The sequence below is a fragment of the Condylura cristata genome, unplaced genomic scaffold (assembly GCF_000260355.1).
Source record: "Condylura cristata isolate star-nosed mole 26May11 unplaced genomic scaffold, ConCri1.0 scaffold00005, whole genome shotgun sequence".
NCBI lineage: Eukaryota > Metazoa > Chordata > Mammalia > Eulipotyphla > Talpidae > Condylura > Condylura cristata.
Genome location: NW_004567106.1, coordinates 13,266,469 through 13,278,431, shown reverse-complemented (window position 1 = coordinate 13,278,431; position 11,963 = coordinate 13,266,469).

Here is an 11,963-nt window from a genome sequence, read left to right as displayed (position 1 = left end):
GGCCCACCCCCTGCAGGCCCCGCCCCTCGGCGGCCCGGTGGGGTCCAGACGGCTGGCCGCGTGACTTCTCGCAAAACAGGTGTAGATGTCAAGCGTGCCACACACTTAGCGCATTTGCCCAGATTAAAATTTTAATTGAAATTTATTGTGGGTCATCAGCTAGTAATAGGGCCAGGTTATTTTGTTTCTCGATGGAATCCCTCATTACTCATTCCACAAACACATCTTGGTTTCCTTTTGTGTACCTGGCACTGTATTGGAATGCTGCATAGTCTCAGAGAACCAGAAAGACGTGATCCAGGCGGGATAACTGGCAATTACAGTTCTGCTTTGTTGGAGCGTACTGTATCCACAGCTGGGGCACCCCCTGCTACTTAGAGGCTTTCTTGAGGAACAACCTTTAGGCCAAGGCAAGGCTGACTACAGTGTTGGCCAGGAAAGGAAAATAGTTGGAAAAGAATCTTCTAGGACTGAGGAAGAGCAAGTGTGGGGTGAGCAGAAAAGACAAAACTAAGGAAACAGTCGAATTAGGGTGAGTGAGTCGGGGAAGTGAGGAGAGATTGAGTTGCTGTTTCAGAAAGCTATTTGGAAACCAATTTAGGAATTTTTTTTTTCTTAAAAGCAACAATGGCATCACTGAAGATTTTGAACCTTGGGCGAGTGGTATGATAGATTTTTGTAGGTGAAAGAAGGGCAGAATAGAGTAGAAATGACCTACATGAGAGATAGGGTATGGAGTATATGGAATGGGATGGAGAGAAATGCATGGGGAATATTTATAAGTTGGGAGAGACAATTTGATGGTTAAGTGAGAGAAGGAGAAAGTGGATATTAGGGTTCTGGCTTCTATAGTTGCATGCATGATGGTGCCACAGGTATTAGAAACCTGAAACAGGCATTCCTCAGATGTCTGGTCATCTTTGTTCATGATTAAGAGCTACAAGGTCTTTGACTGGTAGTCATTGATATTAGCAGTGTAACGGGTTTGGTGCTGAATAGTGTCAGGATATATTGTCTTGCTAAATGGATGGGTTTGGAGAGAGTAGTGCTGGTGGTGGTCTGAACCTCCTGTACAGTCCTGCCACTGGAGTAGAGACTAAAGAAGTGTTGTATTACTAAAGGGAGATACCATAGGATTCATCACTTCAAACATTATCTTGCTGGTATTTTCAATGGCTTTGGCTCTGGCTCCAAATTCCCACATACCACCTCAGCTCAATACCAGTTTCCTTCTTATCCATTCCTACTGGAAATTGAGAAGGAAAAATTTTCTCCTCACACTCAAGTTATAATTTTGTCTTCTACTTCAGAAAGAAAATTAGAACTATTAAGTAGGAATACTACTTTTCTCTTTTCCTCCTCCAACATACTCATTCACTCCCTTTCTTCTAGAAGATGAACCTCTTCCTGCACTTCTATGTTCATTGTAGCACTATTACAATAGCTAAAATAGCACACAACCTAAATGCCCCAAAACAGATGACTGGATCAAGAGATGTGGTATACATACAAATTGGAAATATTATTCAGTAATCAAAAAAGACAAACTCATGCCATTCACAGCAACCTAGAGGGAGCTGGAAAGGATTATTCTCAGTGAAAAAAAAATAAAAAGAAAAATATCTGATGGTTTTACTTGTAGGAGGAATGAACAAAGGTGGGGGGGTGGGTGCAGGCAGAGATAAAATTAGCAGGCAAACTACAGACCTGAAATGTACCACAGGGCAGGAACAGAAAGAGGAGTCAATAAAGGGGAGGGGAGAGCACAAGAGACTCTGCTGATGGTTCACAGATGAATTGGTGGTAGGAATTTTACAGGAAATACATTTGAGAAGAAATAAAACAAAAATGAACGATGTAATTTTTTTTTCAAAAATAATAAAATATGACCATCAAATTTCTCCTTTCTCAGGCATCTCAATCTCGTCATTTCTATTAGTTCTTTACTTTAAAATCCTGTTCAAATCAGTCACATTTTCTACAGACAGCTATAATTGATCCCCGTAATAGTGGTTCTTCCTGCCTCCTGAATTCGTTTCACTCAGACTTTCATGCCTAACACTCTACAAACACTGCACTTGCTTATGTCTTCCCTTCCAGAAAATATGCTCCACATGACCACTTTTCATTCTGTTATACTTCCACCCCTAAGTTAGCAGAACACTTAGTAACCAAGTTAAAGAGGACATTCTCTGTCTTTCTTCCAGTTGTGGCTATCTCAGAATGTTGTGGCCAGGGAAATGGTAGTTGAACTGGATCATGTCCCTTCCAAAGGAAGCTGCTTGCCATGAACTTCCCTTTTTCCCTTCCTACTGTCTAGAAATGGCCAAAGAAATGTAGACCAGAAACACAAGTCATGTATTAAAGAAAGCAAACTGTCCCTATAACTTAAGTCCCAGTCTAACTTCAAGGAACTGAGGTATCTCCTTTCTTTGATCAACTATAGACTTCTGGATCATTACACAAGAGAAAAGAAACTGTTCTTTTAAAAATCACTGCTTGGATCTGTTATAGTAGCTTTAGCCCAGTCCATTCACTAATGCACAGACATTCTTTCTGTTTTATTGTCAACTTCATCTCCTAGAGCTAAAATAGTGCATGGCACAGAACACATGTTCAATAAAAATTTGTTGAATAAATTCTGAAACAATTAATGTCTCTATTCTATACCCACCATCTCTAGCTAATGCTTTTTGCTTTCTCTCCTTTTCCATCTAAGTTTCTGTGATTAATGGCTATTCTTTTTTTTAACTAATAGTTCCTTATACTCTCTAGTCCCTATACAATAAGTGACACTTTCCTCATTCTACTTGAAATTAATTCCTCTTTCCCACTATGCCATGCTCCCTGTGAATTGTATATTTTTAGTACAGAATTTTGATTTCTATTTAAGGCTAGATAATCTTTTCACAAAGGTTAAGGATGAGCAGATCCAATATATTTTTAAATATCTTTTTAAAGTATCCTAGATTACTTTCAAATATATTTTGTAAATCAATGCATTGCTTACACATTTTGGGGATTACATCTAACATTGTCATAAAAATTATGTAGTTGCCAGTAATATAATTTTTAATGTATTTTGAATAGTGAATAAATTTGTTGAATCGCTTTAAATGTATCCACAGAAATTTAAATACCATAGTGAGAGTTACTAAGGTTATGATTCATTTAAAAATTCTGGGAATAAACTATTAATTGTAGGAAATTTTATATTATCCTTTAGCTTGTATTTCCATTCTGTTGCCTCCTGCTGGACTATTTATTTGTTAAAAAAACAATTATAAAGCATATATGTGTGCCAGGTACTTTAGAACATAAACTCATTCAACTCTCTCCTAGGTTTGCTACCCTGGACACTGTAAGTGTCCCACTCAAGATTGTAATGATAACTCAAGACACTAGTAACAGAGGGAGCACTAGTTTCCTGAAAGCAAAAGAGGAAGAATTAAAGCTGCAGGAAGGCCACATCAAAGAAAGATGGTCAGCTCTTCATCAGGGCTGGGGCTGATAAGGGCAAGGGCCTCAGTTGTCTTTGCCTCGTCTCCACCTTTCCTTCAGCCTGTTTCCTCATTAACTTTTCTATCTTCTAGTTGGGCAGCTCTCACTGTCCAGAGAATTCCCATTTTCTGGGGTTCTTTTGATAAACTGTCATTTAGATGAAAAAGACTCAAAATAGACAATGAGTCCTCTAGCGTCCCCAGGTGGGTGTCATGATAAAGGCATTGCAAGCCATTTTGAGGAATGTAAGGGGTGGGGAGTAGGGGCCTGTGACTTCCCTGGCTTGAGGTTTCAGCAGGATGTTCTGCTCTGAACATAGTCATACACAATTATGCACACCACTAGATGGGGGTTCATCATTTGTTCTAGTTATGATTGATGTTTCTTCACCCCTGTCACAGAATCATATTCCAAGATAAAGATTTGAATGTGGCATACTTATTAGGGAGAATTCTTGGTCTCAATACCTGTAGAAGGAAGAAGATTCAGGAATGGGCAACTGTGATACTTGACCCAATGTACTGGAGCTCTGGAATCCAGGCCTTTATACTACCCACAAATGTGGGGTGGATGTCAGTTATCACTTGATGGAAGCATGGCTTTAAGTGAGCCAGTTTTCTCAAGCGAGACAGTCCCCAGAGAAGGCTGCCAGCTGAGGGCTGCCTGCTGGCAACAATCCCAGCTGTTGAAGGACTAGCATTTACTACCGAAATGGGTTATCTTCAAGGTAAACAGATTCTATCAACATGTTCATCACAATTTTCTAAGGATGATACTGTTATTATTTTTTTTCCATTTTACAAGTGATACTACCAAGGCACAGAGAAGTTAAATAAATGGCCCAAGATCACATATCTCTAAAGTGGTGGATGTCGGATATAAACCCAGATGAGCTTGCTCTAGCGTTGTGATTCTAACCACTGACTAATACACTATCAGATGTAACAGTCAGTTGATCTAGTTCTATGTGACTATTAAAATAATCCTTTAGGGGCCCTCCCTAGTTGCGCAACAGGTTGGGACGCAGCACTGCAAGCCTGCCGCAGCCGCTTTAGTGCAAGTTCGATGCCTGCCTTGGAGGTGATGCACATGGCGCAGCAGACCTCTCCAAACATGCCAGCTGCTTCCCTCAGCAATGTACTTCACCCATCTGCCTGTTCTGCTCCCCGCTCTGTCTGTGGTGAAGCCTCTCACCACCCCCCTGCACCTCTGGCTTGTACCCCAGTTCTGTATTCATAAATAAATAAATCTTTTAAAAAATGTTAAACTTTTTTAAATAAGGAAAAAAAAATTTGACAAATGTTACTTTTGACAACACCATCAGGGGAATTAGCTGCTAAACTCCATGACAGACACGTGGGTGTTCTTTACCCACAAAACTAAGGCAGAAGTAATAAAGTTTGAGCAACATGCCAAGTCCTAATTAACTGGGTTGTTTTTAGGATTATAACTATAAACTAGATGATGCTAATATTTCCTACTTTATTCATTGCTTCTCCACAGAGTCTGTGTTTTAGGTGTGGGTGACTTTGTTAGGGAAAGCATGTTTGTGTTCCTTTTTTCCTGCAACTGCTGTGTTGATATCCTAACCCTCAAACTGATGCTATTAGGAGGTGGAAGGCTTTGTGGTGTCATTAGGTCATAAGGGTGGGCTCTCATAAATGGCATTCGTAACCATGTAAAAGGTAGAGAGCTGTCTCACCCCTTTTATGTCATGTGAGGATGCAACAGGCGATCAGCAGTTTGATGAAGAAGACTTTCACCAGATCCCTCCCATGCTGATACCAGATCTCAGACTTCTAGCTTCCAGAACTATTAGAAATAAATTCCTATTATTTACAAGCAACCCAGTCTATTTTCATTTGTTACAGCTGCCTGTTTTACTTGCTTCAGGATTCTCACTACAGAAAGTTTTCTCTTATGACTCAATCCAAATGCATATGTCCAAAATGTGAATGTATTGGTTAGAACACACATTATATTAATATAAGCCTATGACTTAAAATTAGTAGCAACAACGGAGGTTAAGTAATCCAAAATCATGGAGAATTCGTGGTATTCTTTAAATTCCAAGGAAGAGCAGAACGCTTCCCAGAGGGAGCCTCCGGCAACTATTGCCAAAGTCTGGAGAAGGCCTCACATTTGTAGGAGTGGAGTGCATAAACATCTCAACGAGCCTTAAATGCTGAGCAAATATTTGTGCCACTTTTCAGAGGCAGGACCATCTGTTAATTTTGATTTTGATAGGACCTCTCTGCACAGGCGCTTTGTCCTTGAATTCTGAATGCTTATTTACTTGTGTCTTCACAAACAAGTAGCTGCTTTTTAATTGAGAAAAATTGCCCTATATCAATTGCACCCCTCCTTTTCATCAGTCAGGATCATTGTAATGTCAAGCCATACAATATCTTGTGTACTCAGGATCATTCCAATGTTGATAGCTATGACAGCTCATGATGACTAAGAATTTGGCTTATCCCTTCTGATGTGCAGCATTAAAACTACTATCAGATTGGGACCGTTAAACTCAGTGAAACCACAGCATCTCACTGCTGGTCTTGTGCCTTCATTGGGAAGGATTTAAACAATCACACTTGGGCATTTGAAAAAGATGATGTCACTAAATTCTGCTAATCTCTCGGCTTGTCACTTAGGCTTGATTAGAGTTTGTAGACAGCAATGTCTTGTAGGCCTCAGTCCCCTGTCTCTACCCTTTATCCAAGGCTATCTCCTCCATGTGGCCATGTGAATCTTCCTGTAGCTTATTTCAGGTGACTATCTTACTTCACACGCTTCATTGGGTCATGTTCCCTCCACACCAACATTTAATCCCTTCCGTCTGATGTTGAGATGAATATGTCAATATTATAAATCTTAATTAAAAAGGAAGCTTTATTTTCAGTAGATCAAATTCATTTCTAGAATTTCCTATACCAGATTAAAGCCAAAGCAATGGTAAAAACAGGTTTCTGTTGGTAGTAAAATGAGAAAATGAATCCCAGAGTCAATACTTTAAGGTGAGGTATGTCAGCTTGAATAATACATTCAGGATCATTACAAGAAAAAAACCAGGTCCCAGAAAAATCAAAGCCTATGAGATTGTTCTGTTTTAGGTATGATGAGAACTCCTCTAAATGGGTAATGAACTTGACTCTCATTTCCCAAATCTTGGACCATAGGCACTGATTTGTAAAATGAAAAACTGACTTGCTTAGTTAATTAAGTATAATTGTCATGACAAGAAGAAATGGAAGAGATAGGAAATCAGAATTAGAATTGGGGCATAATGATAAGGAAACAAATTTTCTTCCTATGTATTGGCTCTTTTCTAATTATTTTATCAGCCAATTTTATAATCATGGGACTACTGAATGTATCTTCTTTTGAAAAATATTTAAAAGAATCTGCTATTGTAGAAGGAAAAAATATCAGATGATATTACTTATAGGAGGAATAAAAGGAAACTGAACACAGGATTAAAAACTTGTAGGCAGGCCCTCCCAGGTGGCGCAGCGGGTTAAAGCACTGCACTGAGAAACTAAAGCCACTTCCGCATGAGTTCGAACCCCGCCTGCCCTGGAGGTGACCACATGGCAAGGCAGACCTCTCCTGACCCGCCCGCTGCTCCCCTCAGCAGTGTACTTCGTCGGATCTGCCTGTTCTGCTTCCCCTCTGTCTCTGGTGAATCCTCTCACCCTCCGCATCTCTGGCCTGTACCCCAGTTCTGTACGAATAAATAAATAAATCTTAAAAAAAAAAAACAACTTGTAGGCAACCATAGATCTGAAGATTAAAGCAGGGAAGGAGGAGGAAAAGGGATTAAAACAGGGAAGAACACAAGGGACCGTGGTGATGGTTCACAGGGGACATGGTGGTGGAATAGTTACACCTGAAGGGAGAAATCAGATATTGTAAAAATATGAACCACTTTGTAAAAAAATTAAAAATATATTAAAAGGAAAACAAAACAGAACAAGCATTCTGCTCTTCTAAAGGAGAAGAAGGACTCAGTGTGCAATAATGTTTACAAGTTTAGAGAAATTTAATTTATTAAATCAATATATTGTTAGTGTGTCAATTTATCATTGAGGTGCATATATTAATTATCTAAAAGGTTAGTAAGTTACGCAGAACACTAAATTATTCTTCTTCATGTAACTTGCTCAAAAGCTACTAGTAAAACAAAAGAATAAGTACCAACATGAGGCTGCTCCTATTCTCCTATTCTGTCCAATATGTGCTTGACACTTGATCCCTCAGCTCACGCCAACTCCAGCGCTACTAAATTATTCCTAATTATTTTGTACATAGCACTTTTCCCATAAGATGTCTTCATTCCATTGTTTCCTTTTCCTGGAATGCCTTTCTCCAAAACTTAGAAAAATTAAATTTGTTGTACCTTTCAAAATACATTCTTCCAGCCCATCAGTCTCCTGAAGTTGGAAGGTCTACCTTTCTTAACTCCTATCCCACTCTTAGTCTCTGTCCACAAATACACACACATAACATTGCTATCATCTATTGTATTACAATATATTCAGAGTTCTACTGTGAATTATCTAAGGTGGGATACATGTTACCATCATCATTGTTCCCTTCATTTTTTTTTGTTGAATTCAAACAATAAATGATAGTGAAAAGTTATACAAATACATGAATGTGTTCATTCCCATTAGACATTTGAAAATAAAAACAATATGGAAGAAAACTTACACGCACAACTGTTTTCATCTATTTCTCTTTCAGGATTTAGCTTTGCTCATGCAGCATATTTGTTCATGTAACAGGGTGTTAAAAGTAGGATTTGCCCTGTCCAATTTTGGTTAATGCCCCACTAGACTGGAATAGCACAACAGGTAATGAATACTTCCACACTCCAAAGCAGGATTTACTACATATGCATATGCAAAGATATTGTAATCTGAAGAGCCAAGCCCTCCAGAGAGATATAAAAAGGACTGGAGACTTGGTGAGTCTCACTCCCAAACACCTAGGAGAGGTCTGAGGGTGCTGCTGTCTGGGAAGAACTTGATCTGTGCAACTTGGAACACAGGGCTGGCTATGGGAATATGGGATGTGGGGGGAAAGTTGTATGAGCCTTGCCAGAAAGCTTTAAAGGCTGGTCAGTTATTCTGAAGACAGAGGGGAGAGGATTCTCTTGGGAATAACCTTTATTTGCAGAGTTGGTCAGGATAGGCGATGCAGGAGATTCCCTGCTAACCAAATGTGGACTATGTGAGCAAGGGAGCCTACGGCTTTCAGTGATTGCACTTTCTGGAAGGAGTGAGCCAGCCTCACAGAAAACACTGGAAAAGTTCCATTGGAAACTGGCTAGTTTGAGGGGAATTGTGTTCAACACCCACAAGAGGACAGACCTTCACAGCTTTAAGAGGACTTTGCTATAATGCAATGTTATTTAAAAAAAATTTTTTTAAGTTTTATTTGTTTACGCATACAGAACTTGGGTACAGGCCAGAGGTGCAGGGGACCTGAGAAGATTCACCAGAGAGAGATTTGGGAGCAGAACAAGCAAATCAACGAAGTTCACTGCTGAGGGGAGCAGCAGGCGGGTCAGGAGAAGTCTGCCTGCCATGTGACTTACCTCCCAGGCAGGGATGGAACTCATGCTGAAATGTCTTTAGTTTCTGAGTGCTGTGCTTTAACCTGCTGTGCCACCAGGGAGGATCACAAAAAAAAATTTTTTTTTAAAGAGAACTTGGATGAAAGAGCCCAGTAGAGTGCTGCAAACAGCCCAGGAGAACTCCATAGCAGAGAAAGAGAGCCACTCAATACCTTCCCAAACCAGAGCAAGGCAATAACCAATTGTCACCCATGTGCCAAACCAGAGCAAGGCAATAACCAATTGCCACCACAGTCCTGAGCACTCTTCCAGCCCCAGTTTTGATCCTACTCTCCTCTTCTCCCCCATATAATGTCTCTGGCATATAGTTGTTGATTTTCACTTTCACTTTGTTACAATTGCTTTTCCCCACCCCTGATTCCTTACACTCCTGCTATAAATAAATCCATGCCTAGTAAGTACCCAAAGGACACAAAAACAATTCAAAGGACACCTGTACCCTGTACCCCCATGTTTATTGCTGCTCTATTTACAATAGGGAAGATGTGGAATTAACCCAAATGCCCAAAAACATAGCAAGAAGAAGTGATACATACACAACGGAATATTACACAGCAATCAAAAGATAAACTCATTTACAGAACATGGATGGAGCTGGAAGGGAACATGCTTAGTGAAATAAGCTAGAAAGAATAAATAGACATTTTAAACTAGAATCAATTGACATATTTTTCTCTATTTTATGTTTACCTTTATTCATATATTTTTATGATGATTTTCAAAGTAAGTTGCAGGCACTAATATAATTTGCTACCACATTGTAATGTGGTATCATCATATTTGATTATTTTTTAAAATGTTGGTTGGTAAAATTTTCCATTACCTATTATTTGACTTAACTGCCCAGTCTTATCCACTGGGCAGAAGTGACTGAGTCTTACTTGTTTTCTCTCTGATGTCTCTATCTAGTGGGGAATAGTTTGTAAAACTTTGTTAAAAGAAACAATTTCAGATTTTATTGGATGTTATTTTGTTTGTCCTAATTCATGTATAAAGTAGTTTTGTTTGCTGTTTGATTCATCGCAGAAACTCTGTAGAAAACAACTTGCATTCTATCAGTTCAGCATCATAGGCAATTTAAAATTTTAATTTGTTCATGACCTGTCCCAAAATGTCTTTCTACAAAGCCCCACAAGGTGGCACTCAAATACTTTTTTCAAACAACAGTGCCCAAGCCCCACTATACACTATGTGTATAGTGTCTGGCATTTCAGACTTCAGCCAATTAACAGGAAATATATGTTAAAGTTATCAACATTAAGTAAAATTATACATATCTAAATTCATAATCTATACTTCTGAATATAAAACAATATAATGACTGTAATAAGTACCTCATTTTTGAGTAGACATTTATAAGTAAATTTTTACATCTCCAAATAGTAAAAATATTAATTCCTCTCAAGTCTCTGACACTGTTAGCTTTGCCTATGAATAATTTACCCTTTGTACAGTATTGGACAGAAGAAAAATAAAATTATTGTGTAGGAGGAAATATATAATTTAGATGTAACTCAAACATCTTTTTGATGACAATATTATTTCTATTAGGCAGTGTTGTGTAAACAAGAGTTATAAAGGGAAAATAAGCTTCTCAATACTCTTAATTTACTTTTGTTCCAGGAATTTTTTTGACTTATTAAAAAAAAACTTTCTTTGTTAGATGTTCCTATTAAATCACAAATGTATTGATTGAAGACTCAAATGAATTTCCACAACTTATCCATGCAAATGATATGTATTTATAATATGTTATTGGCTGTATTTTTACCAGCTATCGTTAACATATACCGCAAGTCACTGTAATCAATGCAACAACGCCCAGATACTCAAGCAAATCTGCCCAAGCAGAGAGAATTCTTCAACTTTGTTGTTGTTGGTAAAGATTTTATTTATTTATGCATACAGAACTGGGGTATAGGTCAGAGGTACAGGGGTGGTTGAGAAGGTTGACCAAAGTCAGAAAGGGGAGCAGAACAGGCAGATTGCAAAGTACACTGCTGAGGGGAGCAGTGGGTGAGACAGGAGAGGTCTGCTGCGCCATGTGGATCACCTCTGGGGCTGGGGATCAAACTAACACTGAAACGGCCACAGCTTAGCTTGGCTTAGCTTGGTTTAGCCTGGTTTAGCCTTAGCCTGGCTGAGCTTCGTAGTGCAGCGTTCCAAACCGCTGCGCCACCAGGGAGGGCCTCTCAACTCAGACTTCTAAGGAAGTGTTATCTGTTGCCTTTAATGATTCAGGAATGACATTTTGTCCTTAGTCATTTTCCACTAAAGTTAAACTTGTGTTTTCAAAAAATAAACCATTGGTCACAGACCAAACTTGTTTTCCACTGGTCTGGCACAGCCTGGACGGTGCAGAGGTTTCCAGGGATGATGAAAGCTAGCCGCTGACAAGAGATCTCAACCTGATCTCATAGAACCATGACCCGACCATTCGGCACTTCTCAACATCTGCCCTCTCTTTTTACCATGTGTCAAGTGGAAGAACCCAATGAAAGTGTTCTCTAGGCTTCTTTCGAATTCCTTCTATATTTGATGCAATTACTTGTCCCAGTGTGAGAGAAGTGTCAACATCACCTAATGGGGAATTGAAGTTACCAAGATATATGGTACTTTCTAATACCTAAAGTCAAATCATCTAGATGAAATGTAGAAAATATTTTCCCCTTTAAGGCAGTTCAATCAAGGTTTAATTAGATCTGACCTTTCACCTAATTGAACTTTGCATGGTCAAATTAAGACTGCTCTACCCACTGATGGGTGGAAATACTAAAAAAAAAAAAAAACACTGGGCCCTCCCTGGTGGCGCAGCGGGTTA